The sequence below is a fragment of the Pseudochaenichthys georgianus genome, chromosome 24 (genome assembly GCF_902827115.2).
Source record: "Pseudochaenichthys georgianus chromosome 24, fPseGeo1.2, whole genome shotgun sequence".
NCBI classification, from domain to species: domain Eukaryota; kingdom Metazoa; phylum Chordata; class Actinopteri; order Perciformes; family Channichthyidae; genus Pseudochaenichthys; species Pseudochaenichthys georgianus.
This window is the reverse complement of record NC_047526.1, coordinates 7,322,511-7,342,281: the sequence shown is the minus strand read 5'-3', so window position 1 is coordinate 7,342,281 and position 19,771 is coordinate 7,322,511. Positions and strand designations below refer to the sequence as shown.

Here is a 19,771-nt window from a genome sequence, read left to right as displayed (position 1 = left end):
TACGCTCCGGGCTCTGAGGCCCTCGGCTGTTTGACCCACCAGTGCGTGGCAACTTGGAGCCTGTTGGTGGGGTGTCTTACAATAACAGACGGCGGTGCACAGGTTTTCTAAATTAATTGTGCAGCTTCAGAATCTTAATACTTGGACTGTGCCCACTAAATAAGAACCACAACATCTTTAGGTAAACTAAATAACATATTTCAATAGCTCTGAATTTCTGACAAGCATCTGTATTTATTTAAATGAAATCCCTGAGATCCCATTAAAAATCTAAAAATATGATTTGAACTGCTAATGTTTCTGGTAAAGAAACACACTAATCGAATATGGATTCAAAAACAACCAAAATCACAATACTAACAAAGTGAATGGCTTCCTGGTGATACTGCTTCTACCCGTCAGTGCTTAGATATTATCCCACTAAAAAAATGAATACAGAATTCTCACAAACTGTCATCAAATGTCTTTCTATTACAAATGTAGATGAAATGTATATCCCCATAATGACCTAAACAATAAAGTCTATGGCTTTTACTTCTTTACCAGGCTAGTTACATGATGTTGTCTGTTGAAACATTACTCACCGGTCAGCCTCTCCATTATTCCATTCTGGACTTACATCTCTCTGGTAGCCCCTTGGCCACTGATTCTCTATCTGTGTTACCTGCTATAACTCAATCAATACTAGAGACATGTCAACATTCATCAAACAGCCTCTTATCCCCAAATATGGAGCAGGTCAATTCTAAAACTGTCAATCAATGGTCAGATTGAACAATGGAGTTGTGCCAGCCGGTTCCTTTCAGTCCCTAAATGAAAAATGTACATTGTAACGTTTACACTCCCCCTTTTTTACACATTTTCTCATGTGTAAACAAAAACCTGTATGGAAGAAAACCTTCAGGTCATAATGGATTATAAGACAATACCAAACATTTCCCACAGTAAACACTTGAGAGTGTTTCTCTCCATCATTCAGTCCTAAAAGAAACAGAATTCCAAATGTCATAGTTTGAGTTTCACATTCTTCAAACCGCCACCTCCTGTGGGAGTGAAACATCATGAAGCAGATTAGATACGGTTTCCCCTTTTGTGCAATGTTAGGAAACCTCTCATTTCACACATTATTATCACCCAAAAATAATGTGTTAGTCCAAAACATGCTTGATTAGTCATCGTTTTAAATCATGCAGTTGCACTGATCAGGTGCAGACATACACACACTCACACTGTCAGGTTGTAAAGTCAGGTTTGGTCAGGTTCACCGCAGAGTCAGTCATTGACAGTGCCTTCCCAAGTTACCCTGTCGGTCAGTTGGTCTCAGTCTTTTTGGCCATGTGTCGTGCTCTGCAGAGACTTTGATGTTCCAGCACAGGCCAGCATCCTCCGTCTATACAAATCTGTATATATGGAGCGCCATCATTTATTAATTCACAATTACAACTATAATGTTCAAGATATCTCCAACCCCTCCTTGCTGTTTCCCACATTCCCTGAAAAGTGTCTAGCCAAAAAAATGTCACTTCCTTATTGTACTATTACTATTACTGCAATTCATTTACACCTAATTAGTATTAAAATGACTAATAGATCTATTTCAGAAACATGTGTACATCACTATCTTGTGTCAAAACATTACTAGGATCTGTAAAGATCTGCTATGTATTCCATAACTCATTCTATCAATTTATCTTCAATTCTGGTGCACTTAAAGAACAATGTTACCCTCTTTAACAGTGCGTGGAACTCTGGGTGTCTGAACATGAAACCAGTACCTCAAATTGAAATACTATATTTTGTTTAGAACCAGCTTTCCCTTCAACATGACCTATATAAATAAATATTTATCTGATCTTATAGAGCTGTTACTAAAACTCTCCCTTTGAACTGATCAATACTGTAACAAATTAAAACACTACCAAATTCACACACGAATAAAAAATCCAGTGCATACTTGCACCCCCCTTTTTTTTATCAGTGTGTATTAGACTGATTTTCCACTTCACTTTAATAGTTCCCCTCTTTTCCGCTATTTTTATTTACCAATTGACTAATTTATGGTCAATACATCTTCTTATCTTCACTTATTTATCAAGTCAATTCAAGTTCTTCACAATACATTAGTAAATACCTTGTGGAGTCTTCACAATAACTAATCCCCTCTAGGATATGAAATCCATTCATCTTCAAGCAGATACTATGTCCTTATTTATGTTTTGTTCACGATAACAATGGTATAACAACCACATGTCATAAATTCTGGTCCACCTAAAAATCAATGTTAAACTCTTTAGCAGTGTGTGGAACCCTGGATGTCTGAACATGCAACCATTACTCCCTCCTTTATCAAGGATTTAAAAACAGAAGTCATTTCATATTTCCTATGGTAATAACTATGCTACAATGGTGAAATCAATTATTTAGATTGGAATACTATATCTGGCTTGGCACCAGCTCTCCCTTTAACATTATCCATACAGATAAAGATTTGTCTTATAGAGTGGTTCCTAAAACTATCCCACTACTTTATTCACACGTGAATAAAAAATGTCAAAGAATATTTTGTTAACCTGATGAAAAGATTGAAGAATATGGTTGTACTCTGTCATGTGGCCCCCTTTAACCCTCAGTGTGTTCTCATTTTACTCTAATAGTTTACTGCTATTTTTAATTTAATAAATCTTTCTGTCTTTACGTATTTATGCTTTAAATGTGCGTTTTGTGAATAAGTGTGTTTATGTGTAAACTCACTCATTCCCGTTTTCCTTTTCTCCTCCTCTGGTTATCTCAAGCCGTGACCCCGACCTCCTCACATCTAATCGACCATGCCAACTCCTCTGATTCTGTGTTCTCTTTAGTCCATCAGCTGTAACTTCATCAGCTGTAACTCTTTTAGGCAGCCATTGGCCCAGTTACATCTGCATGCCCCATCATGCTAATGTTCTTGCACTGCTTTGCATTTCATCTCCTCCTTTACAGTCTCCCTGCTGTTTTTATGGAGGGCAGATTCTGCTCTCATGTCCCACACTTTGCTCTTGTGCTCAGCTTGGAACTTCATGGTCCCGTCTGAGGGACTGATGAGCGTAGATTTCTGCCCGTCAGCATACTGTTTGGTTCTGGATGCCACAGGTGGAGATAGTTCTGGCTGCAGTCTTGTTGTTGTTGTTTCAGCTCTGGTTCTCTGTCTGTTCGACGGAGAAGGAGGAGTCTCCTGTTGGGTTAGGTCTTTTGTCTGCTTGGAGGGTCGGGATCGTAGCCTTTTCTAACTCAGAGGGGGAGTCCAGGTCTCGGGACGCATTACCTATAAAAAATCTAGCACACCGAGGTTAAATAAATCCAACCCTTTCCACTCTGACTCTTTGTAATCATACTATCTGTCTTAATTGTTAAATGCCATCTAAACAACCTAATTGATGTCTACAAATGATATTACAAAAACTCACTCTAAAAATTGTTTCATCCATTGCTACATATTTACCCAACAACTCTTTCAGGAAACCATTTTCTCCTATAAATTGAAAAACGTACATGTTTCCAGCATCACATATTCCACACACTACGAGAGAACATCTTCATATTTTCTCCAATATTTTAAGCTAGTTTCTATAACAAGATTATCATGTGTGACATAATAATCAGATGTCTTGTTTGCTAACCAAGAATATTAAACTTTAAAATCTCTTTTGACCAGTTGAAGTCCTGCTTACTTCATCCTTAAACTCTTCTTTAATTTGAAACCAAAAAAGGTCTTCCTTCTCCACCATGATCCTATCTCTATATCAAAGTCCAGACAAACTGATGATTTATCTTCAGCAACCATGAGAAAGACCTCATGAAAGAAACAAGAACAAGAAGTGAGGATACCCGGCCCGGAGGAAGCCCGGGGTCCCCTTCTGGAGCCAGGCCCAGAAGGAGGACTCGTCGGCGAGCGTCTGGTGGCCGGGCTTGCCACGGAGCCCGGCCGGGCCCAGCCCAAAAAGGCAACGTGGGCAACACCTCCGCTTCTCCGTCCCGCGGGCCCACCACCTACGGGAAACATCGATGGGGTCGGGTGCGCTGCCAGAAGGGTGGCAGTGAAAGCGGAGGGTCTCGACGGACCAGACCCGGGCGACAGAAGCTGGCTTTGGGGACGTGGAACGTCACCTCTCTGGGGGGGAAGGAGCCGGAGCTTGTGCGGGAGGTGGAGCGGTACCAGTTGGATCTGGTTGGGCTCACCTCTACGCACAGCGTCGGCTCTGGAACCTTACTTCTGGATAGGGGTTGGACTCTATTCTTCTCCGGAGTTGCTCAAGGTGTGAGGCGCCGGGCGGGTGTGGGGATACTCACAAGTCCCCGGTTAGGTGCTTCGTTGTTGGAGTTTACCCCAGTGGACGAGAGGGTCGCCTCCCTACGCCTGCGGGTTATGGGGGGGAAAACTCTGACTGTTGTGTGTGCTTATGCACCCAACAGCAGTTCAGAGTATTCGGCCTTCTTGGAGACCCTGGAAAGAGTCCTGTATGGGGCTCCTGAAGGGGACTCCTTAGTCTTGCTGGGAGACTTCAACGCACATGTGGGCAATGATGGAGACACTTGGAGGGGCGTGATTGGGAGGAACGGCCCCCCTGATCTGAACCGGAGTGGTGGTTTGTTACTGGACTTCTGTGCTAGTCATGGATTGGCCATAACAAACACCATGTTCGAACATAAGGATGCTCATAAGTGTACGTGGTACCAGAGCACCCTAGGCAGAAGGTCCATGATCGATTTCGTTATCGTATCATCGGACCTGAGGCCGTATGTTTTGGACACTCGGGTAAAGAGAGGGGCGGAGTTGTCAACTGATCACCATCTGGTGGTGAGTTGGGTCGAGTGGCGGGGGAAGCCTCTGGATAGACCTGGTAAGCCCAAACGTGTAGTTCGGGTGAACTGGGAACGTCTGGAGGAGGCCCAAGTTCAGGAGGCCTTCAACTCACACCTCCGGCGGAGCTTTTCGGGCATTCCTGTGGAGGTTGGGGACATTGAACCAGAGTGGTCGGTGTTCAAAGCCTCTATTGCCGAAGCCGCGGTGGGGAGCTGTGGTCTCAAGGTCCTAGGTGCCTCAAGGGGCGGTAACCCTCGAACCTCGTGGTGGACACCGGTGGTCAGGGAAGCCGTCCGACTGAAGAAGGAGGCCTTCAGGGATTTGTTATCCCGGGGGACTCCCGAGGCAGTTGCAAGGTACCGACAGGCCCGAAGGGCAGCAGCCTCATCCGTGGCCGAGGCAAAGCAGCGGGTGTGGGAGAAGTTCGGAGAAGACATGGAGAAGGACTTTCGGGCGGCACCAAAGTTGTTCTGGAAAACTGTCCGACACCTCAGGAGGGGGAAGCAGGGAACCATCCAAGCTGTGTACAGTAAGGATGGGACGTTGTTGACCTCAACTGATGGAGTGTTGGGACGTTGGAAAGAACACTTTGAGGAACTCCTGAACCCGACAACTCCGCCCTCTATGTTAGAGGCAGAGCTGGAGTATGACGGGGGATCGACACCAATCTCCCGGGGGGAGGTCACTGAGGTCGTCAAACAACTCCACAGTGGCAAAGCCCCGGGGGTGGATGAGATCCGCCCGGAAATGCTGAAGGCTCTGGGTGTTGAGGGACTGTCATGGTTGACACGTCTCATCAATGTTGCGTGGAAGTCGGAAACAGTACCGAAGGAGTGGCAGACCGGGGTGGTGGTCCCCCTTTTCAAAAAGGGGGATCAGAGGGTGTGTGCCAATTACAGAGGCATCACACTACTCAGCCTCCCCGGGAAAGTTTACTCCAAGGTACTCGAAAGGAGGGTCAGGCCGATTGTCGAACCTCAGATTGAGGAGGAACAATGCGGATTTCGTCCTGGTCGTGGAACGACGGATCAGCTTTTTACTCTCGCAAGGATCCTGGAGGGGGCCTGGGAGTACGCTTATCCGGTCTACATGTGTTTTGTAGACTTGGAGAAGGCGTATGACCGGGTTCCCAGGGAGTTACTGTGGGAGGTGCTGCGGGAGTATGGGGTGAGGGGGTCTCTACTCAGGGCCATCCAATCTCTGTACTCCCAAAGCGAGAGCTGTGTCCGGGTCCTCGGCAGTAAGTCGGACCCATTTCCGGTGAGGGTTGGCCTCCGTCAGGGCTGCGCTTTGTCACCAATCCTGTTTGTAATATACATGGATCGGATTTCGAGGCGTAGTCGTGGGGGGGGGGGTCTGCAGTTCGGTGGACTAAGGATTGCACCACTGCTTTTTGCAGATGATGTGGTTCTGATGGCTTCATCGGTCTGCGACCTTCAGCACTCACTGGATCGGTTCGCAACTGAGTGTGAAGCGGCTGGGATGAGGATCAGCACCTCCAAATCTGAGGCCATGGTTCTCAGCAGGAAACCGATGGACTGTCCACTCCAAGTAGGGAATGAGTCCTTACCCCAAGTGAAGGAGTTCAAGTATCTCGGGGTCTTGTTCTCGAGTGAGGGAACAATGGAGCGTGAGATGGGCCGGAGAATCGGAGCAGCGGGAGCGGTATTGCAGTCGCTTTACCGCACCGTTGTGACGAAAAGGGAGCTGAGCCAGAAGGCAAAGCTCTCTGTCTACCGGGCCATTTTCGTTCCTACCCTCACCTATGGTCATGAAGGATGGGTCATGACCGAAAGAACGAGATCGCGGATACAAGCGGCCGAGATGGGTTTCCTCCGCCGGGTGGCTGGTGTCTCCCTTAGAGATAAGGTGAGAAGTTCGGTCATCAGGGAGGGACTCGGAGTTGAGCCGCTCCTCCTTCGCGTCGAAAGAAGCCAGTTGAGGTGGTTCGGGCACCTAGTTAGGATGCCACCTGGGCGCCTCCCTAGGGAGGTGTTCCAGGCACGTCCAGCTGGGAAGAGACCAAGGGGTAGACCTAGGACCAGGTGGAGGGATTATATCTCTTCGCTGGCCTGGGAGCGCCTTGGGATCCCCCAGTCAGAGCTGGTTGATGTCGCCAGGGAAAAGAAAGTTTGGGGCTCTCTGCTGGAACTGCTACCCCCGCGACCCGACCACGGATAAGCGGGAGAAGATGGATGGATGGATGGAACCATGAGGAATGACTCATAAAACACTATTCTCCCTTACTTCAGTTCTAAATCAAATGAGCCAGACAGGAAACCCCCTTTAACCACTTGAAATTGTTTATCTAAGTTGTGTTGCAAGCAGGTTAGATCTGTAATGAATTAAAATCAATATTTAAGGACGCAATATAAGTTAAATATATTGTTAAGCTAATTACTGTTTTATTGTGAAGGCCTCTCTGGCGAACAGCGGCCTTTGGCTTTCATTTTGAAAGGCCGTTCCGGAACAGCGAGTTCGATTTGTAGAAACACGGCAACTTGACAATCGTTCTAATGCATTAACTATAGTCGTGAAAGAGACAAGGAGGGGGAAGGCGTGTGGAAGCAATCAATGAACTGAAAATGCCACCAATCCTGTTTTAACGTGATGGCGTACATTGAAAACCGAAGCGGGCATAAGCACCTCTGTCATAACTGACAAGCGTTCAAAAACCTTTCTGATTATCCCTTATGCTACTACTTTTCGTTTTATTCATAACCTAAAAATCCAATTGTGATGAATAGCTTGCTTTTGTACCATTACATTTACCAACATAAAACAAGGTCTGTACTAATCAACAATGACAACCTACAGACAGCTCATTTATTTAAATATACGCAATATATTGACTTCGCTTTTATTTATCTGACTTAATTAACGTGCTTCCCCCCTTTTCAGCCACTAGATGGCAGCAGCAGAGCACAAATGAGCTTCACTCTTCTGAGCGAATGTCTGATTATCACAGACAATCGGTCACACAGGTTATTCAGGTAAAAATCACACAGATTTATTCCCCGTACAGTTTGTCTAGCTTAGCTTGATAACGTGCTTCATATGTCGTCACGCAGGACTCTCTGTCTACCTTGCGATCAACGTTATGTTTACGTCAGCCTTTCAAATTAATGTTTACAGACAAGGGAAACGAGAGCTGGTCTCGTCACAATGTAGGTGACGTTAGCGCTCTCTCCCAAGGATTTAACATATAAAAGTCCGCTGACACTTTCGCTTATTTGGTCTTGGACTCTTATTTACCCCCAGTTTTAAACGGCGGCTCGATCTGAAAATATCGAGCGTCCAGGTTTCGCCGTGTAGGAATTACACCCACAGCCCACGAACTGCACCGCTTCCACGTCACTTCAGGAATAAACTTACCTGAGATCCACGCTAAACTGCTTTATTTCTCTTCACACAGGACTCTCTGTACCTTGCGATCAACTTTCACGTGTTTTATATAACTTTCCTAACATAGTAAAAAATATGCATTGTATACTCCATTCAAAATTCAAAAACACTCTGAAACGCCTACAGACAATCCTACAGTTTCGTTACCTCATTTGTAGTGGCGCAGGGCCCTGCTGTTGTCCGAGGCGTCTAAAAGTGTTTGTTCCCGACCTAGTCTGGTCGCCTGAATCCTTCCACAGCTCATGTTTATTCGGCACGTCGAGATCACCATTTGTTAGGAGATATAAATGATAACTAGGCCGCATTTCCAAATCTCCTCGCGTCCCTACACAAGCCGTTATCTTACAGGAAGGAAACCCAGAGCATACACTTAACCGTTAAACAATAATCCACTTTAATGGTAATATACAATGCAATACAATCAAATACATTACCATACACAACCATATCGTATCATATGTGTAATGTCAGGAGTTTGGCCTACTCCTGGCTCCTGCCCACAGGCCGCCAGACCTCCAGTCCCAGCGGCACGAGGAGAGAGAGAGCGAACACAGCGGGGTTCCTGTCTAAATACCTCGCTGACCAAAGGAGGAGTTATCTGCGCCTCCCTTCCAGACCAATGATTGGCTGCCCAAATTAGTATCAACAGCTCACATCTTAAGTCCCCAATCCCAGTGGCTCAGCTTCCTTATCACAGGGATCTGAGATGACTGTATGTCAACTCCACACCTTCCCCCTCTTCCTTTGTCCTCACAAAACCAAATGTTCACAGGCCCCAAAAACAGTTCACAGTTTTCTTACTCAAATCATGTTCAAGCTTCTTCACAGTTTGCATGAATACATACAAATATTGTATCTATGTGTGTGTGTGCGTATGTTTGTGTGTATGTATGTGTGTGTGCATGTCTATGTATCAGTGTGTGTGTGTATATCTGCATGTGTATGTGTGTGTGTCTATGTATGTCTATGTATATGTGTGTGTGTGTGTGTGTGTGTGTGTGTGTGTGTGTGTGTGTGTGTGTGTGTGTGTGTGTGTGTGTGTGTGTGTGTGTGTGTGTGTGTGTGTGTGTGTGTGTGTGTGTGTGTGTGTGTGTGTGTGCCTGCCTGTGCCTGCCTATGTATGTATGTGTGTGTGCGTGTGTGTATATATGCATGTGTATGTGTGTGTGTGTCTGTCTATGTGTGTCTATGTATGTGTATGTGTCTATGTATCTGTGTGTGTCTGCATGTGTGTGCCTGTGTTTGTATACGTGTATCTATGTGTGTGTGTGTGTGTGTGTGTGTGTGTGTGTGTGTGTGTGTGTGTGTGTGTGTGTGTGTGTGTGTGTGTGTGTGTATGTGTGTGTATGCCTGTGTATGTGCGTATGTGCGTCTGTCTGTCTGTCTGTGTGTGTGTGTGTGTGTGTGTGTGTGTGTGTGTGTGTGTGTGTGTGTGTGTGTGTGTGTGTGTGTGTGTGTGTGTGTGTGTGTGTGTGTGTGTGTGTGTGTGTGTGTGTGTGTGTGTGTGTGTGTGTGTGTGTGTGTGTGTGTGTGTGTGTGTGTGTGTGTGTGTGTGTGTGTGTGTATGTGTGTATATTTATAAGATAAACTATATTTTTTGATGATCTGTCACATACATTGAAAACAGTTATTATGCTGACTTACATGCCACAGCCTCAGAAACCTGGAGTCATCCTCGTGCAGAGATCCAGGCAGGGAGGAGAGCAGCACGTCGGCTATGGACGTCACCTAGATCCTTGAGTGCGAAAACATATCTTTGTTTTACTTTGGATGCTAAACAGCATTAGCCACACAACCATTTATATCACAAGGGCTCTTCCACGACTGGAGAGATGACCATTTTGAAGTAATTGCGGCATCTGCGATCCCACCTGTATCTCATTAGCACAACAACAAGGTGCAATAACATTAACACTGCTGTTCCCTCCCCAAACACAAGTATCTTAATAATAAATCTAACCCTATCAGGCTGACCCCCCGCCCCCCAACACACACACAGAAAACTCCACTCTAGTATGATAATAAAACACCAAGAGGCTTAACCGACTCACCTGGAGGTCATAGGCGGTGAAGAGCTGAACTTCAGACACTTCGCCTTTGCGTGCCGCCTTCTTCCTGAACAAGCTCAACAGCATGCCGATCCAACTCCTTGTAAAAGTGGTTCTTCAGGTTGAGGTTCGTTATCCTGTGAAACTCTGCCAACATATAAAATGACTATTTAATTCAGTGTACAATTTATATGTGGACTGAAGGCAGCAGAGATAAACAGAAACATAACATGCTAAATCTGAGTAAACATGCCAAGCTATCAGTGACAAAGGCACACACAATTATTATATAGTTGTAATAAATAACATATTTTCACCTGTGATTCCATTGTCAAGGCAGGCCAGCGTTCCAGGGTCTCTCCAACAGGTAGCTCATCATTGATGATGTCATTGCGCTGCAGGGCAAAGGTAGTCTGCATTCACTTTGCAATCAAGGGATGGTTTGTATCTCATCTTAACACACACTAGCATGCACCCCCCCTCACATACTTACTAATTAGTGACAATTTGTACATCCTTTGCTATTATTTACATTTTTTTTTATCATGGCGGAAATGAAAGACTGTACCTGGCAGCCATGCACTACAATGAAAACGCTGAGCGTGCACAAGCCACTACATCCACTGGAAACCCTCTGTATAAACTGCAGCTCCCAAAGGCCAGGAAGGGAGAATGCAGAGCAAAACCAGTAAAGACTGACCCCACATTCCGTAAGTGTTTAAAATATTTATTATACAACTATTTACAAATATAAAATTAGAAAGAACTTTCAGTTTTTTACATGCATATACTAATCTAAACCACATTTTTTGTTGTGCTTTTTTTACCATTGCACAGCCCTACGTGGCCAACTTGATGGACCTCATCTTCGACCAAGTCTTTGTGGACCCTGCACCATTATGAGCGACCTGACAGGGAGGAGGTCATCGCCGGGTATGCTACACGGTTCAATTTGGCTGCTGTCTGAACCCAACATCGACATTTCACGGATCAGGAAACTCCCTGCGTATCCTGAGGACAACGCAGGCCGGAATCACCACTCTGATCCTGCGTCCAAGGAAGCCCCAGCACCAGCTCACAAAGCTTCTGTACAAATATTTAGTGTCATTTATACAAAATACAAGTAGGCTACATTTAGTTTTTTTGTATGGGTTTTTTTAACCGTTGATTTTGACAATAAAGTTCCAAGTTGATATCAAAATGTGTCGTGATTATTCATGTTTGGATGGGTAAAGAATATTCTGATTTCAAAAGCATAAGGTTGTGTGTGTGGACCTTTTTGTCGTACACATGGGTGTGTTATGCCATTGTAGTATATAATAGTACAATGACAGAATGAAAGATTGCATAAAGCCATATACACCAGTATTTATTTCCATGAACAATATTAGCATTCGTTTTACAATTTCAGTCAAAACAAACAAACCACTCACTGCTCAATTTGCCTCAACTGTAGTCCACCATGTTCAGCTCTGTAAATATTCAATGCATTCTGCAGGGAGAACACATTTAGGCACACAGGCTCCAATCCAGGATGGTCCACCATACAGGTTACAGAGTCCTCAAGTTACTGCATCCGTCTTGACACATTGTGATAAACATATTGAATGACATGTGAAAAATGTATTTAAACAGACAACTTAGTAAAGCTATCAAAAATGTTACCTGTGGTATCTCCATGCAGCACACATTCTCCGTTCAGAAGGCATCATGGCGCAATTTGCACAAAGAAGTCAATAACTGAGCTTTTAAAAACACATGAAACTACACACATTGCTGACAACTGAGGTGTTGTTGGAGTTATACTTTTTATCATCCTAAGTTATTCAACTTTCCAACGGTTGTTGCACGATGTTGGAAGAAAAGGACTGTAAACTATTAAACGCAATGAGGCCATTGTATATATGCTGACAATATGAATGTCTCCCTTTATAAATATATATATATATCGCTGTTTTTGCGTTACAAACTGTACACATTGCATTCTTGCTAATTAGACAAAATATGAACGGAATAAGGAGCAAGCATCGTAACAGAGTAAAATAAATAGGGACAACAGCTTGTCAGCTAACCATTCAGAAACGTCCTGCTGCAACCGAGATTTTTGCACCTCCACCAAAACCTCCGCTGCTTCAGGGTCAGTTTCTGGATCAAATTGATAATATGCTTGAACACATGCATTGCTCTGAGATGACATGTTTATTCGACACTCGTAATCACAGCAAGCATGGTAACGTGACTCTCGCCGGCTCATGCCTGCTCTTCTGCAGGGGGGCGTGGTCAGCTGCTGCTCAGAATTTTCAAAGACGGCTTGGAATAGAGCGAAAATGAGCGAAACGAGGCATGTTTAAAAAATGATCTGTTTGGTATTTTGAAAAATAAAATGTATAAATATACCTTATATAGGTATGGTCATACACTATATCATTTAAATATAGCATGATAGGTCTCCTTTAAGGGGTCATTTCTCCCAAAACAATTTTTTTACTCACTCTATCAATAGCCCCACCAAAAATATTTTCCACCAGCCGCCACTGAATAAATGCTTTGGACAATAAGAAACATAAAGTTGACTGTTGAGTGGCTCAGTTTTTTTAGATTGTCAATACTATTACTGTATAACTAATATATCAGGTTAAGAGGCACATTCAAATAAAGATTGGTATTTTAAAGCTAGGCTAAATGAAATGCTTGCTGATACAATGGGCACTTGTAAATGTCTATAACTATGTATCCTGTAAATATAATGTATAATGTCCTTTATTGTTTTATGTTTCATGTGGAACCTATATGCTGCAGGTCTCCCTTGAAAAAGAGATCTATGATCTCAATGGGACCAATCTGGTTAAATAAAGGTTTGAAATTAAATGAAATGAATTTAAATACATGTTGTCTTTTGAATTGTTTGTCTAAAGTCAAGGATCTAGAACTGGTACTTAGTTTTAATGATACAGTCTGGTTATTATGCTGTTTGGAGGAGGCCTCACAGGTAAGAGCACTAACTAGCAGTGTTGGACAAGTTACTTCCAAAATGTAATATATTACATATTACCTATTACTGTCTTTTGAAAGTAATAAGTTACATTACAATATTACTGTCTCTGAAATGTAATGAGTTACACTACTTTTTAGTTACTTTCACCAAAATAACCGCAAACGAATGGCTAGTTATTTTAAATGCTAAAATGTAGTTTAGTGCAGCACATTATACATCCAGTGAAGGGCAATGTGGTATAGCTTAACAACTGTGTAGGCCCTTAAGGCTACTAACAACTTTTATTACACGGCTTGGTTGAATACTCGATTCTGATTGTAAATTCTTAACATGTGACACGTTGTTAATCCAGTAGTACAGACCGCTGTCAAGGACTATAATGAAGGTTGCTAAGGAGGATCAAGAAAGAGAAAGGAAAAGAGGTTAAAAGACGGAGCGCTGGACGTCAGATAAATCACCAGAAGAAGGCAGACAGGAAGTGAACACTAACAGGACACGGAATGGGCTCTGTAGTGTGTTTAGTATATGGCCGTGTACAGGCCCGGTTCCAGAACAAAATGACTGGCAAACATTGAAAGGCAAAAGTATTATTAAAACCATGTATTAATCATCATCATCATCATCATCATCATCATCATCATCATCATCATCATCATTTAAAGAGACTCTTGGTCCATTATTACAAGACATCCAAGTGATACTCATCCGTTTGGTCCCATCATATACTCTGGGAAGAGGATATTTACTGTGCTTGAAAACTGGTATCGGAATATCTCGCTATGTTAGTACATTCTTCAAAAACAAAACACCATTTAATTTCGAGTTAAAATGTGTTGTAACTGCGTTACTGAGCATTGTAACGGGTAATATATTACCCACATTTCATTAGTAATGCAATACATTACTTCGCTACAGCAAAAAGTAATATATTACTGTAACTCCGTTACTTTTGTAACACGTTACACCCAACACTGCTAACTAGCTACCATCACATGTACCTTAGCTTGAATTAAATGTATTAAACGTATAATTAAGTGATATCAAAATATAAATAACTAATGTCATGCAAACATATTAATATTTGCTTGATTTCAGTGTTGAATTTAGCACAATTGCATACAAACGTTAAAGGTGACATGTCATGCTTTTCCGGTTATTGCCCGTCCCCTTGTGTGTTATGAAGGTTTTTATGTAAACGGTCTGCAGAGTCAAAACCCTCAAAGTACACCATGTAGCGAGTAAAACTCTAACACAGAAAATACCTCCCCAAAACGCCTCGTTGGAGATACGTCACTGTCCATTTGATTCTTCCAGGTACATCATGATGTCATGTCGTCCCCGGAATGAAATGGACCAATCCGTGGAGCCGTTACGTTACGTCCGCGCAGCCGTTACGTTAAGCCCCCGCTGATTGGTCCAAATTGACCAATCCACGGACTTCCTCACACACTCAGTGCATGCAGCTCAGCTGATCTCTCCCCCCTGGCTGCAGGCTGATAACAGACAGTTGGGATCGCGGCGAAATTCTCTCTGCAGACCCATTCTCACAGCGTTTATCAACCTTTTTCTTACTCAATATCAAGCCACACTTATTGTTTTTACTTCGGCTGTGACTTTGTGTGTGCTCAAATCACACCTCCACGGAGTTCAGCGCGATTCACAACGTCCCGACTGGTCCCGACCAATCGGAGCACACTGTGCTCACAGGGAGGGGGGGCAAGAGCTGCAACGAGCCGTTTAGTGGAGAGAGTGAATACTGCTGAATACACATACTTTACAGAGATGCTGTATGCGAAACCAATGTGAGTTTGGAAAATTGCACAGTATATCTATTCTAGTAGACCTCAACAATGGAAATATGATCAGTGGAAATGGCCATGACATGGGACCTTTAAGGGATTTTAAGATTCTGAAGTATTATGCTAAAAACTCAATAACTTCGATTATTATTTATAGTTTTGCTGAATAGTTTCATGTCCGCTTACCGAGATGTAAAATGCGACGGCAGTGTGCAGATGGGGAGCATGTTAGCTTAGCTTCAGCTAGCTCTGGAACTTCCAGTTCGGAGGCAGCAGGTCCCGCCTCTTTGCCCTTATTTGGAGCAGGCGGGAGTTGAACTCTAATGTCACTGTCGAGCCGTTAGTGGCCGACTCCGCCTACAACGGCTTCTCGGCAACTCTGCAGAATCCTATGGGTGACGTCACGGACCCTACGTCCATTTATATAGTCTGGATAAAACCCATTTTGTATGATGTTTACGGTTAGCACCAGCCATTCAGTATATTAGCACTCTCAGGGGTAGACATTAAGGGTATTTGGTTTATTAAAATAATGATATTGTGGTCATTGTTAAAAAATGTCTGCTATTATTATGAGTATTATTATTATTTGTATAATGCGCTTTCTGCTTTCCTGTCATTAGGAGTTAGACATGTAATGGCTATGTATTAGATTAGATTAGAACCTTCATTATCCTAAACTGCTGGGACATTTCCCTATAGCGAATACCTTTATATTTTCTACTCTTCATTTACTTGTCAGCATAGGTCGACTCGGCATTGATGTACGCGTCCTAAAACCAGGAAGTAAACTGCTGGTTCCCTCGACAAAAAAGCAACGGGATTTTTCCATAGGATTTTGGAAAGTAGCTGGAAAAAGGCCTTTGGAAAACAAACCTGTTAGATAAATGCACGTTTTGTTCAGCTGGATAATCTCCACATGTCTACCCTACTTTTATAATTTTAGATTTATGATTAGAAAATTATAAAAGGGTTTTAGGACGCGTCACTGAACTACTCTATAGAAGTCAACCCCATCGATTAAGCCAGTGTGGCTGAAACTTTCTCTCCCTCTTCTTCTCATACTCCCTCACTCTCCTTTAACTCCTCCGGTGACTTTCTTTTATTTGAAGATTGCTTTTTGCCCGGCGCTTGGCTACCGCTGGTATAAAAAACATATTGGCGAATGGTTAGTTGGCGCGAAAGTCTGTAGTGAACAAGCCTGCTCGCCTGCGATCCGCAGCACAGCTGTTTGCTTTTCACCCAACAACGACAACCTCCTCACGAAACGCTATGTTGTAGCGTTAATAAACGAAACTATTTAACACAACTGCTACTCAAAATACCAATACCACAGGACCATTTTTTTTTTTAAAGCATTATTTTTAGTGGCCCGAGCGGGCAAGTGGAAAGGACGTTATGCTGGCCCGGGGTGTCTAAATAGTGCTTCCGGGCCAGCGGGTCATTTATAATGTCGAGCCCTGACTCTATCTTCCCTGTCACCATTACTTTTCACATGAAAAAATATATGCAGGTACTAGAGATAATGTGGACCACAAAACAGAGGGATTTCAGTGTAATCGTGCTGCAAATATCTTCCAAGTATTCTTAATTAAACAACTCCTTTTAGTTCACAGTTTGTTCACTGTGAAAAAACACAAAGACAACTGCGGTGGCAAAGTGGAGTGATAAATAAAAAAATTAAAATGTCTACTTACCTGAATTCATAAATTACAAGACCTACCTACTTATAATTACTACTGGATGCTTTCATATGCGTTTATCAAAGCAATGACATCAGGTTTTCTAGTTCAAATTGGGATTCTGAAAGTTGTTTTAACTGTTTTGGATAGTCATTGTTAGCTAGGCTGCTAGCGATAGCCAGCTGTGTCGCTAACGTTATATGAACAACCCAAGCCCAAAGGAAGTCAATGGACACTTGAGGCAAATATTCATAGTTGCCAAATGTCAGTCTGTGACATTACTGGGTCCAAAAATACTTTTCCCATTGACTAACATTGGGAAAGAGATGGTATTTTTAAATCAGCGGATACTTTTTTAAACTAAATAAACTGCCCTTATCATTAGCCCTTTTTTTTTAATTCCATGCTTTTATTTTCAGTAGACTCGACTACTGCAATAGTGTATTCACAGGGCTGACAAAAAAATCCATCAGAAAACTGCAGCTGATTCAGAACGCTTTGTAAAGCGTTTGAATTGTCGCGTACAGAAAAGTGCTATATAAATAAACTTGCCTTATTTGAATCATTAGGTTTTAAAAGTTGTAAAATGCGCTAAAAGCCAAATCCAGAATTATTTTCTCTCTCTCCATTCATTCTACTGAGCCTGGAACCCACTAAAAAAACTCAACTGCGCATGCTCTATGAGCTACATAAAGGTACTTCTGCTCTCGACAGCCAGACATGATGGGTAATTTGTGACGTTTTGTGAGGGTCAGGCCATTTTGTCTTCATGAGCCAATAAGCAGCTTTCATATGAATGAACGAGGCCCCGTCTGTATAAACTTCTCTTTATACATTGATGGAACAAGCAAATCAATCTACTTGTTCATATGAAAATCCATGGACAGTAAAGATTTTTACTTAGTTTTTTTTATTTCCCTATGATAATTGTTCTGCCTTTATCTTCACTTCGTATCTGTATAATTAAGATATATAAAAACAACTTGCTGTTTTTGTATTATTTCATTATATTTTTAGCACACTCTCCTCTCTGTATCTTTAAAAAGTATGTTTTATACTCAAATTCCAATGTTGTATGTTTGGTGATTACAACTGGACTTCAGTTGTAATGTAGCATAAAGAGGCTGTTTCCTGCCGCGATTTTGCCAGGGGCCATTTGTTACGCACCACCTGTTCTGGCATGAATACAACATTCTGCCATTTCAGCCTCTGCCTCTTATAGTTTATTCTGAAAAACAGATGCGGTCAATTCACAACACGTTGTATGAAGGAGATTGACACATTCAAAGTGTTCTATTGGTAATCTGTCCACAGTATTGACATTTATATGTCTAATATGTAATTGTAAAGCGCTTTGAGCACCTGAAAAAGCGCGAAAAAATGTAATCCATTATTATTATTTATCCTCTCAGCCTGGGTGGAAAAAGACAAGACAAGAGTTATTGATTCAGTGGAAAAGCAGAATATTCATCTTGTTCAATGTGAAGACAGAGGCAATGGTTTGCCATTTGGTTTTGGTAATGTTCTATTTTACCATTCCGAACACTGTAAATGGAGGCATTTCCACCCCTTTTCCACTTGAATGAATTATGTTGTTGGTGCTTTCCATCGCCTAGTGCCAAAATAACATGTTATCACGGTACATTTTTTACTTTCTCAACATACGTGAATATCGCTCACAACAACAACAATGGTGGAGTGTGTGTGGATGTGCTCATGTAGATATCAAACTTGCAAAGCCAGATTGAATTGAAGGACAATTTCTCCAACTATAGTCTTCATTCTGAGTCTTCTTTAATTGTTTGCCATTATAGTTCAGCAGCATCTGCCGACCGCTAAAGCAAGAAATACATAATGTCAAACGTATGCCTGGTTAATCTTGTGCGACGTTTATATACTGTATGTATGTGGTCACGTTCAAGTATTTAGGATCTTTGCAATCTCAGTGCAACTGTTTCTGTAAGAACTTTCTACTCTTCACCGTACTCGCCACAAACTGTTATAGTTCAGGTAAATATAGCAAATGTTGCCGTATGTGGTTCTTAATTCCAACTGCATGTTGTTGTATCCAACTGGCAAAGGGTCCCAGAGCAAGCACCACCGCAGTGAAAACAATGAAATTGGTTCGCTCTAAACTGGCCTTGGAGCTGCTTCGGCGGACAATGGGAATTATGAGCCCTTGGTATGTTTTCTAAACTCCAGCTGCAGGGACTGTGTTTGGGCTACATGGCATCTGGTGTGGTCCTTTGTGGCTCATATCAGAGTACTGCCTGATATTATTTCCATTATAATTTCATCATACTCTGAGACCCAACACTGGAGTTGTGAGTCCTCATTAGCGATAATAATATCCAGCTGGCCCCTCTCGATGCGTACCAATGAGCCGGAGGCGTATCAGCAAGTATAAAAAAGGTGCTGCTGCTTTTGACTTGGTGCCAGACAGAGGAGGCGGGGTGGGGGGTGTAAATACCAATCGGATTTAATAAATATTATAAATGTGGATGTGGTATACTCAAAATATTTCCAATCACCAGTGATCTGTGATATAGCATGGACAATGGATGTTTCTCACATAATTGTGTATTTACACTATATCTATAACATTTTCCATAATGACTTTTTCCACAGTCAGTGCATCACCTACAGTATGGCACCACACAGCACCAGCGTCGACTCGTCCCTGATGAATATTCATGTGTCATGGTTGTCTGTACAATTTTGCTGATGAAAGCATTTCCATTTGGGTCTCTTGTGATGTCAAGGTTGTTAGCATTGTGCTGCCAGATGTTCAGACACATACACTGGATATTAGTCAGAGTTAGTTAGGTCTTTGGCAGGAGAGCAGGATATAAAGGACATGACAAGAAAGATTCCTGAGCATACTGAAAACCTTTATGCACTACACTGATGGCTTTTATAGGGAATTCTTAATGGAATTGCAATAATGATACATTTTTCGGATGTACTGTATATAATTATACAATATGCTGTTCTTTCCATTT

General features: G+C 42.5%; 1 long non-coding RNA gene across 1 annotated transcript in view; it reads right to left on the bottom strand.

The window, feature by feature from the left end:
- The window catches only part of LOC117440388 (uncharacterized), a 15,021-nt gene extending 4,322 nt beyond the window's left edge, over window positions 1-10,699 (bottom strand). The window contains exons 1-2 of the long non-coding RNA XR_004551255.1: window positions 10,611-10,699; window positions 10,297-10,440 (exon numbers count right to left, since the gene is read on the bottom strand). This is a non-coding gene — a long non-coding RNA (uncharacterized lncRNA). The remainder of the gene's footprint in view (window positions 1-10,296; window positions 10,441-10,610) is intronic.
- Between the last annotated feature and the right edge of the window lie 9,072 nt (window positions 10,700-19,771).